The sequence below is a fragment of the Crassostrea angulata genome, chromosome 6, assembly GCF_025612915.1.
Source record: "Crassostrea angulata isolate pt1a10 chromosome 6, ASM2561291v2, whole genome shotgun sequence".
NCBI lineage: Eukaryota > Metazoa > Mollusca > Bivalvia > Ostreida > Ostreidae > Magallana > Magallana angulata.
This window is the reverse complement of record NC_069116.1, coordinates 28,768,369-28,791,559: the sequence shown is the minus strand read 5'-3', so window position 1 is coordinate 28,791,559 and position 23,191 is coordinate 28,768,369. Positions and strand designations below refer to the sequence as shown.

General features: G+C 34.1%; 2 non-coding genes across 2 annotated transcripts; one reads left to right on the top strand and one right to left on the bottom strand.

Annotated features, from left to right (window-relative positions):
- Positions 1–22,407: 22,407 nt before the first annotated feature.
- Trnav-aac (transfer RNA valine (anticodon AAC)) lies at positions 22,408–22,480 on the bottom strand. The gene has a single exon. It is a non-coding gene; the product is annotated as a tRNA-Val (tRNA).
- Positions 22,481–22,598: 118 nt separating this feature from the next.
- Positions 22,599–22,671, top strand: Trnav-uac (transfer RNA valine (anticodon UAC)). Its single transcript has one exon. It is a non-coding gene; the product is annotated as a tRNA-Val (tRNA).
- The last annotated feature ends 520 nt before the right edge of the window (positions 22,672–23,191 follow it).

The window sequence follows — 23,191 nt, the reverse complement described above, 5'->3', positions numbered from 1 at the left end:
TGGCAACTTTATATCCCCTAACCCCCTAGTTACAACCGAATCACCCCCAAAAGGTCATCAGCTCTCTATGATCAAGTCACGCTCGAATGAATTTTTTGACTCATCAGTTGAAAAAAAAAATTTCGTAAAAAGTGTCATGCAATGTTTTCCGGATTTTTAATAGTTGATTACTCAAAACGGAAAAATTACATATTCACAAACGAACTTGATCAAAGGCAAAGGGAACGAATGAACCGACGTTATGCAATGGTGCAAATTAATAACATCTTTTGGTATAAAACATGAATTGTTCAATATCGGATTTAACTTTCAAAGGATCAAGAAAACGGATTTGTAATAATTTGATTTTATTGCTTAATCAAGTTTTACATGATCAGGTTTCCCTTTTTTTACGCGCTTTTTGCTAAAGGTCGTTTTTTCCTATCAGTTTCTGTCTTTCAAGGTTCAAAGATATCGGTGCAAACCCCCTCATTGTGTCGCAAGACCCTATTAGGGCGGTCAGATCGAGTGGATCGGTCAGTTTATTAATGCAGGGAGCTCGCGTGGAGCGCCTCTCCCTTTTGGAATTTTTAAAGCCCACTTCCTATTGAAAATTCCATGAAGGAGGAAAAAAAATTGGAATCTTTTATAATTAGTAAGCGTCCCGTGATTTAAAACATAGAATTCAAGTGCCATGGCAATAAATCCTGGCCTTAAAAGAGGTGTGGGGATTAATATGAATATTGAGGGTTGACAATTTAATTTTGTTTTAGGACGACCACCAACAAGCTATCTATGTTTTCAAAGGGAACTCTTCATTGCCCACATATAAATATGCAATTAAGGTAATGAAAACATAAAATTCAAATTTAGATGTTTAAATCAAATCCGTACTATAATTAAGGTCTCAATGCGTCGTGAGAGAGTTGTTTAGAAGAATGGGGCCCTCCAAATCTTAAGCAAAATGACACAGGGTTCGCCTCTAATCTCCTAATTAAACTTATTTATAGAATTAAAACGTTGTCAATCTTTCGCTATGCTAGCAAACATCCTTTTGACCAGCAACGATATATGACTGGTTTATCCCGGCCGTATATAACCAAAACAATGGCCGATACCTGTTTTGGGGGATTTTACAAATATTTGGATTAAAGAAATAAAGCAAAGTTATATTTGCGCTAGCACGAAATAAACTGTTCCAAAAATATTAACTTTTCTTGTCATTGCCTACTGGATTATATTGTTAATAACGGACAATTTATTATGTCTGTTATCTCCCCTTTCCTATCAGTATATGTATGAAGAATGTAACTAGCTATTCAAAGACAAGCATTCGGCCTTAAATACCAAAAGAAGAGAGAGAGGAAGAGTTATTAGATCTCTTGACACGAGGCCTCATTGTGGAGAGCTCATGAAATAACGCATTTTGGGGCAAGATCGATAGAAACGATAAAGCGATATTCGGGATTTCATTTTGCACTCATCAGCTACTAAACATTAAAACATCAAGATTTCATAAATCTGACTCACTAGCGCGCTTGTAATTGCAAGTTCTATTGCCACCCATATTACCCCTGGACCACTGCTCCTTCCTGTCAATGAGAAGATGGACAAGTAATCGCTTGATTCCTGCCATCGTAAGGATGAAATATCGCCCGAAGACCATCACTTTATTGCTCAAATCATATAGCATCTTAAATGAAGACTTTCTGGAGAGAAAAAAAACCTTGTTTATAAGCAAACATAAAACGAGAAATTAACTGGGCATTCGTGATTCTTAATACAATATCCTGCTTCAGGCAATATGAAGCAAAGACCTTTTTGAGATTGGTAATCTTCGGTCTGGTTGCTTGTACAGGAAGCTTTTGCAAAATGTATTGTAAGGAAAAAAATACCAGAAAGTCCAGAAAAGTGGTTTTATGGCATAGTTTTACTACAACAGCCAATTAGGTAAATTGTGAGAAAGATTGCGTTCGTTTTACCACAAAACCAACAGTAAATGTGGTTGACACTCTAGCAAAGATGCTTTGTAGAATTAGTTTGTGATATCTTGTATTTGTTTTTCAAGGCAACAACCTGTTGAGAAAAGTAATTAGTTGATATAAATTTATCAATATCTTCAAACTTATAGATTTATATATAACCTGACAACCCCCCCCCCCCCCCCCAAACCTAAACTTTATTTTATACTATTTCTAGAAGTTCAACTTTTTTTTATATTTGGTGATATGGTCAATAGGTAGGTGCAATATTTGTAATTTAACACTGTGTCATTTTGTAATTGTTGTATTTGAACATATCCAGTTGATAAAAGGTGCAACGATAATATGCTTGATGACCGTTTGACCACAACCCTGTCCCGGCATGCCAGCAATGATCTAATATATAGTTGCAAAGGGTCAGACAGATGAACGGACTAACAAAATCCGGTCCGTTCTGTATTTTTATTTGAGTATCTAACATGGAAAAGTGAATGGGACACAAACTATTATCTCTAGATTTTTCAGAGTTGAACATGATAAAAATCATTCCATGATGACCCCCCCCCCCCTCCAAAAAAAAAAATACACAACAAAAGAAAATTAACTTCTCTCAATTTCAAGCAAATATCAGAGAGGAAACTGTAAAGCACCTGTTATGTTTCAAAAGCTTAATTATTGGACGTGTTTGCAAATCTTTTCAAATTCATCTTCTCCCAATGCATGATATTTCATTAATTTCAACTACAACAAAGTACCAAGTGCTTTCATCATAACAACCGAGAAATGCTATTGTGAACAGAAATATGGAAATAAGCATGCAAATGATTTCTTCTTAAGATTTGGCTAAATCCCGGCTTTACGGAGGGATTTGATTGAGAGAAAAAATTGTCTTCTTTTGATAGTAGAAAAATAATATTGATGACTTTTGTAGCATGTGTAGAATCAATTTCAAATTCTTAAAAGATATTAAATTTGCAACACTACTGTATAATCTAACTCCATCGCCTTGATGTCTAAGGAAATTGTTACCAATTGTTATAAATTATTCTTCAGATCATAAGCAAGACTTTTATACGAGTTTTTGTATCAAATTGATTACCCACGCGCGTCTCTCTGAAAGCCAGGAGAAGGGTCTCCAAGAGAAATAAATTTCTTCACGCCTTGCTGCGTCCACTAATTTCTCTGGACATCCCTTTGTGAGCTGGATTTTGATATTCATAGAAATGTTGAAGATGTGCTTGATTACATTATGTCTGCATTCGTTAGGTCTTACATGGCCTCTGTATCAGAGGTCCCGACCCATGGATTAACCCATAATTAATTCAAAAATCGTTCGCATTTGATCAAATCGGCTTGATCCACGTCTGCTGTCGAAAAAACTCCCGGAGAAATTAAAGCGCCACTTTACGCAATAATCCTCGACAAGTTCATGGCCTTTCACAAATTTCGTAATATTTCAATTAAGTTTTGTAGTGTTATGCGACTTAAAACATTCTGGAATATTAAGTTAGTTATTTCATTTTAGATTGGGTTGAACGGGAGGATAGAGGGAGAGAAAGTTATTAAGACAAAATAACGAATTCTGAAATGTAATTATATCCCCAACGACTGCACTCCTCCGATCATCAGAATCCAGAGCCAGCGCTCATATTTTCGCGTATTTCTGGCTAATTCAATATTTCTGCAATTGACTCTTTGCGAAGCATTCATGGTCATTTATATTTAATGCCACACAGAGTTACATGTCTTTGTCATTGTAAAATAATGAAGGTTTTTTAAAATTTATGTCAGAATTGATAAGAGTTTTATTGCTCCATATTCGAAGGCTTTCTGTCAGCCAATGCATATGATGAAGAAATTAAGAGGAATACATGTATATTTTCTCTCTTATTTTCTCTTTGCGTCTCCCTGACTTCTATGCCTGTCTTTTTCTCTCCCCTTTCTCTCTTTCTTTTTTCTTTCTTTCTCTCTTTCTCCCTCCAACAAATAAAAATCGATAACAAAAACATGTTTCTCATACGGTACAAACAGAGTCCAACTTTCATCAGTAGTGATTAACCCGTGCAAAGGCACTAATACCAATTTCAATATGTAAATAAGTGAAATGTATTGTTTCTCCCCTTGGCCGATCTAATTTCGAGTAGGAGGGGAGGGGGCATAAAATGATATACATATACATTGTACATACCGCCAAGAAAATCAGAAAATAGATTGCAGACAATTACAAATGAATTCGAAGCACGGCGAGTTAAACTTTGAATTAAGAGCGCTTGATTTGCAGTCATAATGACATCTGAACTTGAAATTGTACGATCTGAATTATTTCAGCTTAACCTAATCACCAAATTCATCAGTATAGCTCCAGCCTTGATTATATCTCATCTTCTTTGTTTCCAAGTCTCTGAAATCTCTAGCAATTATACCCAGAAAATAGAGAAAAGTAGACGGAACATCAGGAATGAAATTGGATTTTTTTTTATTTTTTGGGGTGAGATAATTTAATTTCAAATTGTTTATCTCACATGTTGTACAACTGTTTAAATAGTATCTTATTGATTAATGCTGAGAGAGAGAGAGAGAGAGAGAGAGAGAGAGAGAGAGAGAGAGAGAGAGAGAGAGAGAGAGAACAAATATAAATTTAATTTTCAACGGCAGGAATCCACAAGTTAGGTTTCGAGAAATCTTTCATGATGACTTCTGTTTTAATTTCAGTTTTTTTGGAATGTTTTGTCTATGAATTTAGCTTGTAATTAAGTTTAACATCAATAAAATTTTTCGAGAAAGATTAAATGACCGCAAAATTTAATTCCAAAATATAAACAAATCTAATTGAAAAAAAAAATTAAAACTGTGACGTTGTTTTTGTCAATAAAACATGACAAGAAAAAAAAACCCAATGAGTTTTTAGGCGTTGAATATAATGACTGGTTCTCTTAACATTTCCCTTCGATTTGATGTCGTGCAAATTGGTTTCCCCAAAAATGTCGGGGAGAAGCTATGAGGGTGAAGTTGTTCATTACAGAAAAGACAAAAGGAATCTAATTTTTGTCATTCATCTTCCGTACTGTTCCGATTAATAGTTAATGAGCCACAACAAGATGTAAGTATTTCCATACTTTTCAACCATTCCACCTTCTGTCATGATGGACGACCAAATGACACCTGTGAACATTTTCAAGGAAGGATGCGGACCGACCGGAATGAAAAATGAAATGAATGAATGAATGAATGAATGAATGAATAAGAGAAAGAGAAAGAGAGACGTCATTGGATAAAAATTGATGATGTAAAATATTCAGTCTTGTTTCATTTGATTAGGTGTTGATTTACATGATTTCTTAATTAAGTATATTCTTAATTTTTGAGAAAAAAATTCATAAAATTTCTTGGTGTTGCTTTTTGCCCTTTTTAATATCAACGGATTTTTTTTACAAAACTCAATTTGGTGCAGACAATTGAACTGTGGTAGAGTGCCATTTTTCTAGTGTAGAGTCGGAATATATACACACGTCTGCATGTGTTTCTTTTTATTCTTGACGTATTGCTTATAAAATTCTTTACTTATCTCAACCTTACATCTGGTCGGGGCTGAAATTTGCTATTCTTTTGCTCCGTGTCCATAAGAATATTTCTGTCCCATCATTTTTTGAAAACATGATAGTTTTATCAGTTTCCCCGTGAGTGGCGGGGGAAGGGTTATCATGGCGCCGCCATGCCACATCTGTAGGATGATGAAGATGATACATATAAATGTAAGATTAATTGATGCAAGTGCCTGTGTGTTTCCAAAGTACTCATGTAGACTGTCCGCTGCACATGCGCAGTGACACAATGTACTGCGCATGTGAAAAAAATCTATGTTTGACGTTGTGTCATACAATTAGTCATTAATAAAGGGGAAAGATATTCAATTTGATGAAACTCTTTGAAAGTACAACAATGACGAAAATAATCGAGGGTATTATCAAAAAAAACTTTTGACACCCTCTTCCCAACGCCAACAGCGCGGGAATTTTAATTTTTTTTAAAATTTGAATGTAAATTATCCTAAACCTATAGATGGGGAGACACCTTCATAAAATTTCAAATATCAAACTCTATTCAATGTGTCAGATTAGATACTAAACTTCCTGTTGTTTAGGTAATATATTCCGGACCCCCTCAATTAAAAAGTGTTACTTCATCTTGCGACCCTCTCTGGTCCCGCCGGAGGAAAGCGCCTCTTTCCTATCAAAAGACATTATCCCTGATTTCGTAAGAGCTCATTGGCCCGGAAAATTTACACATCAAAAAGAAAACGTGTTTATATAGGCAAATTTCAGTAATACAAGGCGTCAAAAACCCCAATGTCTTCCAGATGTGAAGAAGGCCGCCCGATTTGAAACCTGTGATTGGATGAAAATTTCGATTTCCGTCACTTCAATTTTTGAAATTTAATTTCATGTCGTGTTGTTTAATGAATTTTGGATGAGATACATCATTATGATTATTGGGTGTGACGATCTCTCTCTCTCTCTCTCTCTCTCTCTCTCTCTCTCTCTCTCTCTCTCTCTCTCTCTCTCTCTCTCTTAAAACATATATAAACGGCAAATCAAGGTTAAATAATAGTTATCAACAAAAAGTTATTCACTTACAATGAATAAGTCTGACGTCAAAATTTTCAACCGTAAAGTTCATTCTTAAATAAATTAAAAAGCTTATCTTCACATTGCTTAATACTGTGTACAGAAAACATAAAAAGTGTTTCTTTTTCTCTTAATATCTATGACACTTGCATTTTTGTGTGACGATACGATTTTGTATCGAGATACTTCGACACTAGCGGAAACATATAACTAGGGAGTTTTTTATACACCAAATTAAATGTTTATCGTTGCATTGTATCTTCACGCGAAATTAAAGAAGAACAGTTTGATATCCCAGTCAACATTCGCTACATGAGCCACCCGCAAAATGCACTCAAATGTTTCATTCGATGCACCGAACAAAACTTTCATTTAAACGTAAGATAAAGTCTTGAAATTTAATTAATCATTAACCAAGTCATTCAACTATAAGCATTCATTCATTATTCCCCACTTTTGTCTTATTCAAAAAGTTTTACTTCTCAATTGTTTTTTAATCAAATAATAATTATAACAAATGAATTTTGTTCATTCGTTTTTATTTATTTATTTATTTATCCACACGCCGCTTTTGTTTACTCCATACATTTTTCCTCATTAGTTTTATGGCGCAATAGTAGATGCACTATTCCACTCGTGCAAGGTTTCAGGTGTCGCCAACATCGTGTTAACAAGGCAAGACACTTTGAAAGTTTGAAATTAGAAAAAAGAAGACATATTTAGGCAATACTTATTTAATCCCCCAACACTTCTTTTGACACGAATAGCAATCGGAGCGTCTGAGTCAGCGTTAAGGGATCTAAAAATATTTCATGTTTTAATACTCCATCCTTTCGCGACATAATCACAATTTGTTAAGCAACAAAATGTTAATTTTCTATCTAATTAATCAAATGAACACTGTACAATTTCTTACAGGGAAACATTGATCCTCAACTGGATCGAGAGAAAGAAAGAGAGAGAGAGAGAGAAAAAAAATTAAAATTTTCTCACTTAATTCTTAACATTTTTTTTCAGTTCGTTTAACAGAAGAAGAGGAGAGGAAATGAAGAGAAAAAAAAGACAGATAATATTCAGATGTGAATCCTATTCTGTGGTGGGGACAAATGCATTGAGAAGTAACATTGTGTGTGGTTATATTACAAGCTACTAAGAGATCAAAGGCAAGTTAACCGCCTTATCTGTCCAAATGTAGAAAGACACAGCACAGAATAAGGTGATTTCTGTAAACAACCGACCCAAACCTCGCACCTGGCAAACACTATCATATAGCAAAAAGCAATCAACAATTTGTTCGCGGATATACTGAATAGTGTCTATTATCATATTTTAAAATCTTCTTTTAATTTTTTTTCTGTAAGTTTAAAGTTCATAAACACCATTGTTTGTGGTTTTGGTGAGATTCCCATGGGGGTGAATGATGTCATCTTATTGTTAAAAAAAAATTTGCAATGTGCAGTGACATGAGTGCAGTATCATGAACTGGACATCGGCACCAATGATCGCCCAATTTTTTTTTTGTGTATGATACCCTTTTATTGCAGAAACATTACACGTGTATAAAAAGTTCTTAAAAATAAACAGATTTCCCGTAAATTATTCATTTTTAATTTTTTTTATCAAAATAAAGAGTAGACTACTAGGTCTGTTTTGTCTCTTAAGTCTTAGATTTCTGCTTCTATTTCTGACCACTAAATCGAGCTCTTCCATTTATAATTCAGAGAACTAATAAGGTCATGTTTAAAAACAGAAGCCAATGGTTCTAATTTAGATAAGATTACAATAATGGGATCCTTGTACCTGAGAACCCAGAGCTTTGGCTAATGATAAGTGAAAATGCAACGGGTTTTTGTAATTCAAAGCATCGGCACTATAATTATCTCTTTTTTTATCACGTGCACTGCAAAAGTGAGTTCACGTGCAGCAATAGGGTACATACTTTACAATAGAGCAGTCTTGAAAATTCAATGATTTTATCAACTTTTAATTCAATCAAATAAAAAACATATATATCTCTACCATGTTGGGAATCTATGTTGACGGAAAAATAAATTTCATTATTTTCTGTCTTGTGTAAAAATTATATCAATTATACAAAATGATAGTGAAATTTTTCCAATATTCGATTAAAAGGTTTTGACGGCAATTTTTCTTTAAGGAAACAAAGGCTTTTTTTTTTGCTTTGCAACCGGAAGTAATTTCATAATCCATTGACCAAAGACAGATGACGTAGAGATGGAAGAAAAGTGATGGCCGAAATATTGCGGACTTCACTGTCGTGTCAACTTTGTGTTTTTATTATTTCTATTATAAAGAGACGGCATGGAAAATTTGACATTCCGAAAATAATCTTGTTTAGACAACCGGTCCCCTTTTGTATCGAAACGAGGCCTTGAAAATGTCAGATAAGGTCGACCTATTGTTTTTTCTTACTCGATTATAGAAGACATTTAATTATTGTACACAAGATGATTCGATGATTTGTATTTTTTGTGTAAATGAATCAACAAGATGCACACCTGATGCACCATATGACTCCGACCCAATTAAGCTTGTTATCATTTCTAAACTTTAATTAGAAAAGCTGATATTCCGTGGCACATAGATAAGCTATTGATTAGCAGAAACAAGATACAATGCAATTAGGCTTCTTATGATGAAACTGACAACTTATATACCGGTATATATATATAAGTTATTTCATATAAAAAAAATTTAAAGGAACAAAATAAAAGACCCAATTGTTTTACGGGTGTTTCGGGGGTATTTCACCCTACCGCATTGCCTCAGAGTTTTTGTATAGGATTTAAAACATTAAGAGGCGACCTTTGATTTTTAAAAGATTTTTTTTCCGACAATTGTTTTTTGTCGAGATGACAGAAGTCGTGGAGATGGGTTATGATAAGGGTAACGACGATGCTAGCAAAGATCCGTGACAAAGACAGGAAAGATACCCCTCATGTAGCGTTATCTGAAAGAGTCATAAAGTTTATTTGTCAAAACTATATGCAATTCAAGAAGGCTTTAAAATAGATAGAAAAAATAGATTAGTAATAATTATTCCACACAAATTAACCCATCCGTTGAACAGATGAAGAATATACCTCAGGTGTAGGGGTGTTTCTAAATGGCTTTATTTAAGATCTCGGTGTGCCGGAATTCTGTGTGGTCTTGCCTTGATTATAAATATGATGGCTTGCTGTTATGACATTCATAGATCAAGGTTGTGGATCGATATTTCCTCTATTTTCGACGGAAGGAGGGAAGTCTTTAGAGTTTACCCGATACGGGGCTAGTCATGTATTGGATGAATCGCTTATGATTTTTTTCTTCCATGGCCGAACCGGTGGAATTATTTGTTTAAAAGAAACGTTGTGAAATATATCCACCTCTAATCACCCCTAATTAATCTTATGTATGATGTGAGTTACACACAGATGTAGCGGTGCTTAGAGGTGTCAAGCATACCATCAGCCAGTACCGCTTCCACTCTGAGGGGAGGCGAACTTGGGGCCCCCCATTAACCACCCACCCAGCACAAACATATGAATTCATTAAACACAAACTTCTGCGCTGCACATTTATTTTCTCTGCGAACATTGCATTTAATAAGATACATCCAATCTGGTGTTTTCTCCGAGTCTTAAATATACTCTTGAAACACCACTTCCTGTTCGATTATGGCGGGGTCTGATTGATGTTTGACAGGAAATGTCGATTTCACCTTTAAAACTCGCAGAGGGCGAACAGAGGAAGATAATTCAACGAGTATCTTGTTGAAACTGACTTTGTCACTCTTGTTCTTTTTTATCTGTCTTAAGAGGTTCTTAATTTTTTTTTTTTTTTTTTTTGGAACTCTTAAGTCGAATCATTGTCGAAGAAGCCAAACAAGGGACATATGTATTTTAACAAAAAGGGAGCGTTGAGTTTTTTCATATTTTTTTTCTTCGAAATTCGATAGACAGACAGTTTCTCATTTAACCTATTTTCACGTTTTATATCCCTATAATACGAGCTCTTAATCATTAATGATGATAGATTTGTTATAAAGAATTATTTTTTAAATCAATAATTTTCATAATTCATCATATTTTATGACCAGAATTGGATGTTATGACAATTTATTACTTCTGTTTATTATCATTTCATTGATATAAAAAACGCCTGCAATCCAGCCAGATATGACGTTTTAATGGGTCATTACTCATCCCAATGTAACCAATTAGGAAATTCGACATATTAATGAAAAATAAGATATATTTCATATATCATGTCGGACATGAGTACTTTTAAATGAATAGCAGACACTACAGGTTGTATATACGTATTTCATTAAATCCAACAGATGCAAATTGACATTTGTAATTCTTTATTCTTGAAAACACCTTATCTCTTGTAATGTATTAATTATGTCAGAGTTTTTATCCATGAACGAAGAAACCATTTTACGTTATTTATAAGATGAAATTGTTGTCTTCCTTTTTTTTTCTCGGTTGAATATGTATAGAAATAAATTAATTACGGGAGCCATTTTTTTAGTGACCTATTGACCTTTTTAAAAACAATACCCCGGATCGAAATGCGAAATGAGACAATTCGGGAGATAGCGTTATCGCAGAAACAAATGCGATTAAACGGAAATCTTCCGCATCTTTGACTCTCGTTTCAATATGACGACAATTTTATTTTTCTCTAATGATTTAAAGATAGGAGTTATCAAGAAGCTTGCATTGACTTCGGTGAACACCTTTTCTAAGATGAGCAGTAATTGGCTTCGTTGAACCTTGCATCAGCGAAGCCTCTGGTTACATTTCTAGAATTTTATACTTCAGATAAAATGATGTTCTGTATGATCGGTTAGCTTGATAGCAGACGACCGGAACTGTTGCAGTTTTCTTGGGACGAGATAAGGAACAATGGGAAAACTTTTCCTTTGTGCTTATACCATTTGTAGATGAAAATGAAAAAAAAAAAAAGATTTGTAATGGCATTCATAATTTTTTGTGAAAATGTGTGACATTATTGATAATTGATAATGATATATTTCTACGACAGAGATAAATCAGTGACATGCATAAAACTGGTTTTTCTATGATATTTTATTGCAATTAGCCTTTAAAAAACATTTTAAATATCGAAAATGAAATAAAGAAAAACAAAAAGAAATGCTGAAAGTGATAGTTTTGTAAAGAATGAATAATACCCGTATGGAGATCTGCATGATGTGTTTTTATTTTTTTTTAAATCAACTTTATGTACGCACTTGGCAAAATCTGTCTGCTTATATTTTTGATATAAACTGAAAAATGATACAGTTTTGTTCATTTTTATGAATGAAATAAGGGGAAAAAAGCATCCATACATTTACATTTCAAAATGATATCTGCAAACAATTTATATGACATAAAAGGTCTATCCCTTAAAATCGCAGGAAGATAGATTTCGTTATAATATGACTTTTAAATGTAAATTTCAACATTAAGATGAATGGGACTAAAAAATGAAAAGAAAATATATAAACGTATAAATTTCACCATGGAATTTTATTACTTTTAATATGCAAAGGAAAGCCGAGAGTTCTGTATATAATTTCACCTTGAACACTCTTGATATGTTAGAGTACCAATCCGTTTACAGTTTCTGTGCAATTATTTGATATTTATTTATGGCGAGGGTTTATAAACTCTTTTCATTTAAAATTATTCAAATACGTGAAATTCAAATAAAAATGGCTAATTATAAAAGCATCGTATTATGTCAAGAAACCTTATATATGAAAGCCCGACAGTTTTTTGAACCCAGTAAACAATTCAACTGTTTATGATGTATTGCAATAAAAAGAAAACAAAAAACAATTGAACGCATACGGGTCCTATAAATTATAAAATCCTATAAAAGAGAACTTTTTGCTTAAAATGTGGAAGTTTTTTCTTCAATACTTTTTTAAAAAAATCTCAGGTCTATTATGTAGAAAAAAGGCATAAGATATATGAGCGCGCACGTGTGTTACGAAATCTGTCATTTTCATCCGCAGTATAGAGGCAATCAGTCAACTTATGGATATGAAAGGATGATATAACAAGATGTATTAATTTCATGCAATCTTCAAAAAAATTGGATAAAAGTTTTCATCTGCGCGGAACATGATCATACACAAAATTTATTAGAGAGCGTCTTCGCTCTTGACCCTTTCTTAATCTGTCTGTATATAGTTATGAAGGAAGCAAGATATTCGGGAAAAAAAGATATTGCGTCCGTTCCTACTTTGAAGAATTGACCTTTTTTTTATATCCATTAAATTTGAAAATTATAAAGCATAAATGATGCAGGACTTCGCTTCATCATAATATGGTAATGAGGATTCTGAATAGAAACCATATATTATTTTTCTCATAAACTTTGAATTAGCATTTCTAAGGATTTAAGGTAGTTCTATACTCGGCACTAAATGGGCTCAATCATTGAAAGCTTAGCTTTAAATGATAGATATACATTCTAGCAATACATATACAAAAGAAAATATGTATGTTTACATGCTAGTTTGTTTGTTATCACCTCTCAGACGGGTGTACCCCCTTGCAACAATTATTGACAATTATGTAATTTGCCAGACGTCCGCTTTTCCTAAAAATAATTACCAATTTTGGGAAAATTAGAACTGAACATACAAAATAGAGTATAAATATTTATTTAAGCCATATCTCATCAATAATTTTGCGCAAATTTTTGTAAGTAAGTACGCTTTATTGACCTGATGTATCAAAAATAGAATACAAAAAATACAATGCTAGTATCGCGTTTGGTATTTTTTTACCATTTTATGGACTCAAACTTAAATTTATGGTGTTTATTCGATAGATTGACATCTTAGAAAAAAGATTTGGTAAAATAAATTATATGTTGACGGATTACTTTTCACGCTATAAGCTCTTAACCAAGTAGACCCTGACGAAAAAATCCGTAAAAATCACATTTTGCTACAGTTTTCTGCTTAGATCTGTCAACAATGTTAGATATCATTTAAACATAATTAAATGACGATTGATTAAATTCGAAATAGCTTCTGTCTCTAAATTTAAACCGGTTTTAGTAAAAGAAAAATTCGGGTGGGAGGGTCAAAACAAAGAAGATATAAGCATACCTGAGATCCTGGTTAATCAGAAACTTCGGTTTTTATTTTACTTTAACAGAATAGAGTTTCTCAACATTAATCATTTCTATCTCTTATAGAATACATATATTACCGTTCTAATTGCTTATTATTGTCATTGTTTACAACAACGATGTAGAGCAAAATCAATACCGGGTATCTAAAACGCTTTGTAAAAGTCGAACCGATATTGTAAAATCCGTATTATGACGTAGTGCGATACTCGGACTACTTTAATTGTTGTAAAGTTTACTCTGTTGTTTTTATTTTCAGTCACCAATCGATCATGCACATGATTTTCCTACCAATCCCATGAAACCCATATGTTTCATATATAAAAACAATTCCAAAACTGATACTTTTTGACGTACTTGATTTCTCAAAAAAAAAAAAAAAAAAAAAAAAAAAAAATTGGCCTAAGTATGTTTTAATGCATAGTTAAACGTTTTATTTGTTTAAAATCTTGAAGTGTCGTCTGCCTGCACAACCACAAAAATACATGGTATTAATTTTCTGTAAGAAAAAAAAATCCAACTTTTTCTTTGACTATACTGCTTTATAAAATCTGTATACCTTTTTATACAAGATATAGAAATATATTTATAAATCATATATCTGCAATGTGTGTTTTTGTTGCGAGCAATGAATTGCCTGCCAGATAACGAGTGTGATTTGCACGGAAATCGTGTTAAAAAGTCAGAGCATCATCCCGTGTTTCAAATACGTTAGCTAATATTTCATAAAAGCCGATAAACTTTTATAATTGAAGTTAATCTCAATCATCAATTAGACTCATTTTTTTCTTGGGATCGCAGCTCGGCTTAACATGACAGAAGTGTTCGCTATCAGTCGCAAGTGATTCGAAGGGTTTCAGAGCAATGATAAAATGGCGGCAAAATTACCCGACATATTCCTTGAATATCGCTCCATATCTGAGCATCTTCTGATTCAATTATACGATTCTGTTAATGATGCGGAACGGTTGTAAAAGCTTAAGGCATCTGTATTTTTGAGATATTTAGATTTGAATTTATTTTAAATTTACAAACAGACCAGCGCACTTTTCTCTGTCTCCTCCACGCGGAAGGTTATCAGTGATGTGTTCTTGATGAATGAGCTGCATTCTTGAACTTCACCGAAGTATTGTTTCAAACTCATGATACATCAGGAAACGGCAAATGACTGTCGTGCGTGCGTCATTATCAATATCTGTCTGTGGCTAATTAAATGAAAGGGGGGAAATATGTAGATTTATATTTAAAAAATCTAAACATAAGTAGGTATCAAGTCTATAGATCACGTGATACAATGGTTTCTAGGTCCACAATATATTTGACAAAATTTAGCTAATTAGTGAATGCCGTGTTCTATTAGCAGAAATCTAATTGAAAGTCTGAGGTAATTAGGAATGATAGTAAAATTGACAAACTGTGGAGACAATACATCGGTATGATATTCTAACAGATGATTGATTCGATGGCCTACATAAATACAAAAAATTATAGTAAAACAGGAAAGAGTATGGATAAAGAGATTATTCCTAAGTACCTGTGGATTTAGGAACGATTCATTTCAAATGGTATTTCCATTAAGAATTGAAAAGTATGAATTAAGAGACTATTTCTTATTGCATGTTAATCTGGTATAGCATGGGTCTATTTCTGTAAGTATGGGAAGCAAAATCGGGGACCATTTCAAAAGGACGGTGATTACGGGAATATTACGCATATAAACGCCCCTCTGATGTTACCAACTCATTTTGATATAAAATTCCAAGTTTCTTAATTTAGCAAACATAAACCTTTAAATAACGTGAGAATGCTGGGGAGAAATGAATCAAATGACCCACCCCTTACTTAACAAGCCCTGTGATATACGGACCAAGGGGCTCTTTAATTATAGACCCTCACCGGAGAAGATCCAAAACCCTCATACCTATCAAACGGCCCCTTTGCTTTTCTTCTCGTAGAATATTATTTAGCTTATGTAATTTTTAGACTGGTAAGATTTCATTATTCTGAATTTAAAATCCCATTTAAGAAAGAAGACATGAATTACCTGGAAACATTTTGATGAGGCAGATCAAAAGATGCTTAAACATGGAAGAAGGGGCCAGTAAGTTGAACAATGGCCCCGGCAGCTGCCTTAGACTCGGTAATGCCCCGATCATTTAATATAATACTTTAATTTATGATTTTTCTTCAAGAGGATTTGGAAAGCCCATAAAGAAGAAAATCTATCTCAGGAGCAATTAACTAGAATGAGATTTATCTCCACTCTAAATAATGGCAAATGTTTTATTTTGCGTGATTTGTTTATTTTAAATTACTGGCCAATAATAAAAACACTCAAAAAGTTAATTGTAATTTGTGGCAGGAACATTAAATATTCGAAGTTATTTGAATATTGAACAAGGAGCACTTTTACTTTTAATGTATGACTAGAGCCATGAATCCGTGTTACAACTCAAAAAATTGCAACCTGTTGTTTTTTTTTTTTACATGGTCTCTTTCATAACCATCAGATCGCCATGCTTGTATGTCTAAGTCCCACATCGAAGACCGAGGAGGATTTTTTTTTATCCCCGCAATGAAACGCATGTGTAGCGATTTCATGTTCAGGTTTATTACGATTTATTAAGCATAGAAGTTTTTCTTACCACGCTATTATAACCAGGACCGGGGCGTATTTTCCGCCTCATTTGTAACAATAAAGTATACCAGTTCTCATAGTCGGATTTCTCTTCCCAAACTTCTGTCAAATTATGATTAACGAGTGCTTTGTACTCGGACGGGGATAATTTGATGATTAAAATTTATCGCGATGTCCAATTTAATATTGCATGGGAAAGAAGCGCCGAATCCTGTATCGTGTTTCATATCTTATCGGCTGCTTCTTTCTCCAAAAATTAAAATTTTGACACGTAAATTAGATAGGCATTACAATGGGATGCCGTGTACTTTAACAAGGCCGCTCGGGTAACCCGGATGATACATAAAACAGGGAATCTCCCTCATAGGTGGCACTGCATATATAACATAATCGCAGTCATCTGAACGTTTTAAAACAAATTTTGTGCTGTTGCTATATGTACAGTTGCTTGATGTGCATGAAACATATATAGCATAAAATGCAGTTTAAGCGGATTTGACATTTCGGTTTTGAATAATTAGTTCTCTATAATACATTTTCCTTGGTTGTTTAATGAATCACTCCCCTTTTGCAGCGTATTAAAACATGCAACAAAAATTGTTAATTTTTTTTGTGTCATTGTGTATACATGTAAGTTTATACATCCATAGAGAGAATAACCACCTGTGTGTCTCGGCTTCCGACTACAATCGCGGATTGATTATCCTTAAAAATTAAGTTTATTAGCATTCCGCAACTAATTAGAGAAGACGAGCGTTTTATTCAGGTAGACTGCCAACCAGTGCCAGCAAAAGTCATCAATTGTAACAGTCGATATCGATGTTCGTTTTGTTCACCCCCCCCCCCCAAATCCCGCCTTCTGTTGTCCTTTTCTTTGCACTTTTGTTCCTGGCACCGTATGTAAAAGCTCCATAAATAACCGATCATAAAATGATTTCCCTTCAAATTCATAAATAATAGATGTATTTACATTTCTTAACAGTGTTAATTGTGCGATTAAATCTTTGATTCGTGACAGAAAATCTGCCGCGAAAGTAAAACAAAACCGAAATAAATATATTATTGAAGTAGGGGTGTAGTGCCTGTCCGCCTGATTTGTTTAGCAATCGCTTGATAAGAAGATGAAATAATTTTCTTGCCCCCTGTGACAATAAAATTACCTGTTTTTAACAATTTACATCCATAAACGCGCTGAAAACACGGACAAGCGACAAGGGCCTGTCCAACTTGAAAGACTCGAGTCTGCCATATGACAAGGCAAGCGACGAAACGTTAGAATCTATACACGTACAAACAGCGGACAAAACAGACAAAATATTCGTTTCAAAGATGAACAAAAAAAATTATTTATTTTCTCAGACGGACGCAAGTTCAGATGTTGGGAGAATTGAAAATACTTGAAAATTAAAAGAAAGCGATTTATTTATTTTCTTAATGAAAGACGTCTTTTACGAAATTCCTTTTCGCTCAACAGTAAAACTATTCCTGGAGAATTCATCAATGAGAAATTCGGTTCTTTTAACGTCTTTGGTTATATATACTTAAAAGATTCCGAATTTGGTAAAGTCGAAGGGGAGATAAGTCATGGCTATTGTGGACATCCCTTCATTTCTAATTCATACAGAATATTATTACACAAGGGACTGTGAATACTGTAATACCGTCGTCTTTTCTTCTTTACCAGTTGTCAGACTCATCAATAATGCTCTTTTTGGGGTGAATAATTTCAGATCAAGGGGAAATCATACAGAAAAGTAGAATTAATTCAAATCCAAGCATGCCAATTGATACCTATAAATAAAAAAAAATATGAATGCGGTGAATGCCCCACACTGCAATGTGTGAGGGGATAGCGTTACTATCGCCTCTCTTGTCTCTGACAAGATGTGCAATGATGAATCCGTTAGTTAAATTCCTCATGCCAATGATCACAAAAAAATGACATTCTGATGACCCCGCCATGGTTGAAGGTGTATTTGATTTGTTGGTGAGCGAAATTTGCATTGCATGGGAGATAATCTTGGTAGATTTAGGAATGAATGAAATTAAATGCCATTTTATTCTATACACCATGCACTACACCCCAATTATATAGATGGTTAATATTTAGCGATCAGATTTTAGCTGTATTGCAACCTTTGTCTCTAAGGGCGGATATGTGCCTAGATATCTGAGCATTAAGAACACTATGCAGAGACATTTCACGGCTCAACACAGATATCGGTGGTTTTTCCTTTTTTCCATCATCTTGGCGATATCTGTAATGTTTCTTAATCTTTATGTAGGTCTAATCGAGTCCCTCTGACACAGAATGGGTGATTAAGAGATAGACTTCATGGAAATGACCTTTCCAGAAGATGAAATATCATATTATTGCGAAGCCATTGATGTGAATATATAAATGTGAAAAGAAACAGATTCGGACAATTTCATTATTTGCTGTTATACTTCATCACAATCCATGATAAAAGGGCCACATTGATAATGTCGACAAAATCATAACATCGAACGCACCAATGCCTGTTGCAACTACACAGACTGGGAATCCAACGCGCCGACCCGAGTATAGCGTCCGATAGGAAATGTAATTGAAAATATTGTAATAAAGGATATGTATGATGAAATGGGAGAGATATTGCTATAATTAATAGGGACATAATGATGATATCTCCCCATTGACGTTTGTGGGACGAGTTTGTCATTAAGATCACTCAGATGAATTGGATCTGCATCAGATTTTGTAGAGATTTAAACTCGTACTTCTAACGAAGTAGCAAAAAAGCCACTAATATTGACGAGTGTGATGAAAATATCATTTTCAATAACAGAAAATGACATTCGACGCTAATCCGAAATAGGTGGAATATCAGTCAAAGGGCGGTAACTCGTAGTTCATGTAGAACGTTTAATGCTCCGTGTGCGTTTTTTTATTATTATTACTTGATGTTTCAATATCATTCCTCTGTGATCTCGTAATGCGTAATCACCAAATTTTAGACGAGGACATTGCGTTTCATGGGAAGATATTGTCATCAGTGATCTTGGTAATACAAGTCCCGCTCGGACCATAAAAATGAATATATCGATATTTGAATCCCGAAAAAGTGACAAGGCCGTGTTATTTGTATGACGCGCACCATAAACAAAGCGACTGGATACCAATCAACATACCGCTACATCCCATACAGAAAATCCCCTCATATACAAGTCCAATTTTTAAGACCATTTTGTATGATTTGAATATCTTGCATTGGTCTCCGAAGACAAAAATCTGCCGTCTGGCATGTTAAATCAGGACTGTGGGGAGAATATTGCACTCGTACCGATTCTAATCTCCTGATAAATGGGCACTGGGGAGATTCATTTTTTAAATGTACTTTATCCTAAATGTCATTTTGTGAAATAAAAAAAAAATATGTCATCCTTAATTTATTTCTTTTTTTAATGACAAAAAGTGCGAAAGAATTTTTTATAAAAAAAAAACCCCCAAAAACAGAAAAACAATTGTCTTATTTTGAACTTCGGGTCTTTAACAGAATCAAGTAGGAATTAGAAATGAGAACGTGATCAAACAACAGAAATAGGTCTACGTGAAAAAAAAAAGGTTCAGGTTCCACAGGCTTCTTAGACAGAAGCCAAATTTGTTGTTATTTGGAGTGACATGAATATATATTCGAACACCGCCGAGTCGCCTAATATTCTTCGACCGTTCAGACCAGGGATTTGTCCGGCCCGTGAATAATTAATGCTTTTCACAACAGGTATACGTAAAAACAATCCAGATCATTTATAAAATCAACTTTCTTTAGAAAGTTAAATCTCCCTATATGTAGGACACCCTAGCGCGCGTTCGGTCTAGGAAATTCGAACATTCAGTATATTACATTTTTCCTTTCCAATATTGCCTAGATCAATCGTCATAAGAATGACAGGGGCCCCATCCTTTTAGAAACTTTCTCCCATCAATTCTGACCAAGTCGTCTCGAAAATGAAACATCCCACAGCTTAACCCAATAAAATATAGGAAGAGAAATGATCCGCGTGGATGCTATATTTAATAAGCCGGTCGGCCTCCTTCGAATCTTATCCCTTCCAAAAAAGGGGCTGCTTATACCAGGCTATAAATTCTTGAATTATGCATATCCTTACGACATCTTATCGACTGCATGATGTATTTCCATCGACAACCCGGCGTGATACAGTAAATATGTCTTGTTTGAATGATATTGGACATTTTGTAATGATACCCGTGACCCCGTCATCAATACTCGCGCGCCTCGCGCCTGTGATCTCGTGCCCCGAGATTATAGAAAATTAATTTAGCGTTCAAGGCATAGAGGGATTCTGACACAAAAATGAGAAAATCTTTCGACAAATGATTGTCTCTTCCGCTCCTTAAATGGCTGGCAGAGTAAAAGAGACTTTTTTGCTCGATATCCGTTTTCATCATCTGATAAAAATCAGTGTCTGCATTAGCTACGGCTAAAATCATATTAATCTGTCAGTCAGGGTAACTTTACTTCTTGCTGTATGGGATAAAAAGGATAAGATGAGACACGAATATATTGATCAGAAGAGTGCTGACTTTAAAAATCTATATAAAAGAAAATGTTATATATAGTCTTTATAGCTAGCAATTTCCTTTTGTTCTATAAAATTGATTGGAAAGATAAGTATATCTGTAAGTACATGCATGTGGTGATTATTATTATACATTAAATATTCATACAACGTATTTATGCATTCTTAAAATATTTTATATGAATGGATAAGAATTTACTTGTCTATTTTTTTTTTATTTAAAGATTTTTTGAAAATATGATTGATTTTTATTCGTTCATCACTGCAAGTTTTCAATGACTTAGTAAATAAAAAACAAACTGGGATTTGTTTGAAATCGCTGGAATGCAGATAGTTTCTTGGAATATTGTCGATGTCTCTTGATGATAACAATTGCAGATATTCTAGAGATTTTTTTATTCCAATTTTGCCAAGCGCCGTAATATTTCAATACTTAATTTAGACAATATTAAGATACTTTATTATAAGATTTATGATTTTTGCACCAGCGGGAAGGAAATTATGAACTTAAATGTGAATTATTTTAAAGTAAGCTTCAGGAGCCTTAGAGTTATATAAATGAATTATTTTGATTTAATTTTGGATATTTGGTGGTGATTGAATTATAAAATCACTCTCTGGAAAGAGATATGTGCGCGCGCTCTCTCTCTCTCTCTCTCTCTCTCTCTCTCTCTCTCTCTCTCTCTCTCTCTCTCTCTCTCTCTCTCTCTCTCTCACACACACATAACGTTTGATTTGGGATAAACAGCAGCTAGAACATAGAACATTACGTTTAGAAAATTGCTTCATTAAAACAAACTAGAAATCTCATATCGAAACGATTTGGAAGAAGAAAAATCAGTAAATATCAGAATCGGTTTGATAAAACTTCTCGGTCATAACAAAGCGTTTTATTATTGGCTGGCTGGCGCGGCTCGCTCTACTTTATCTTTTTTTCTTCAGAATGAGATTCGTCTCCAAGGAGAGGAATAATTATTTCCATTCCTTTTTATGGCAATATTTTCATCTAAAGCTCACTGCAAGTGCCGAGGGAATAAGCTTTTTTTCAAAATTTATGACCAATTTCTATGTATTATGTCCCGAGAGAATTAACCAATGAATGCCGACTGTACTTGAACAAAAACGGGCGTCTTTAGCAGAGCTCCTCTTGATTATAAGAAGGCTCGTGACCGCAATCAAGCGTAACTTAATTTCATATTTTATGCGTTGAGTAATTCATATTATAGGACATCGGATTACTTGAGAAATGATATGCAAATTTCCTTAATAGATGGTCGATTTCTGTGTTTTTAGTTATAAGGCTGAAATGACTGTAGAAAAAAAATGAATGCTAGTGCTTTCGGTGAGCCTAGAAATATTAACATACATGTAATAGAAGGCATATAATAGGCATTAGTTGAAAATACGAAATGTTGCCTAAAATAAAAAAAAAAATCATAGGTTCCAGCGAGGCTCGAACTCGCGACCTTCTGCGTGTTAAGCAGACGTGATAACCACTACACCATGGAACCGCTTGATCGTACATGATTTAAATCTATTTATAAATCATACATATCATATCCCGGAAGTTGAGGATATATGTGTAGGTAATTTAGATTTTGTCCCTATTAAACAATTGGATGTTAAGGTGGTTTCATGGTGTAGTGGTTATCACGTCTGCTTTACACGCAGAAGGTCGCGAGTTCGATCCTCGCTGAAACCTAACTTTTTTTCATACTCAGCAATTCTTTTACCGGAAAAAGTAAACACTGCGCTCAGTGATAAAAATAGCCTGAAGAGTCATGTTTCATTGTACGGTCTGTCTTCTCGTCGATAAGAAAATGATCGAAGAATTATATAAGTTATCTATTAAAGTATTTACAAATTTTAAAGAGAAAATATCGTACATTAAAAATATTTTGCATAGAACTGCATTTAACCTCCATGGAGGAAATTCATACCAGTATTTCTCATCTAGGCCTATATACTGTACATAATTTTGTAACAGAAAATTTGACAAACCAATGTTGAAAATTCGGCAATTTTTTAAGCTTTCGTGAACTATAAAGGTATTTTCACAAACTTTATCAAATGTAGACTTAATTCCTGTATTTCCAACCCCCTTCCAAGCGCGGATCCAGACATTTTCAAAGGGAGGGGGGGCATAAAGTACATCATTGTTTTGAGTCTACGTAGGTGGGAGAGTAGTGTACACATTGGGCGTGGATTGCGATGATGGAAGT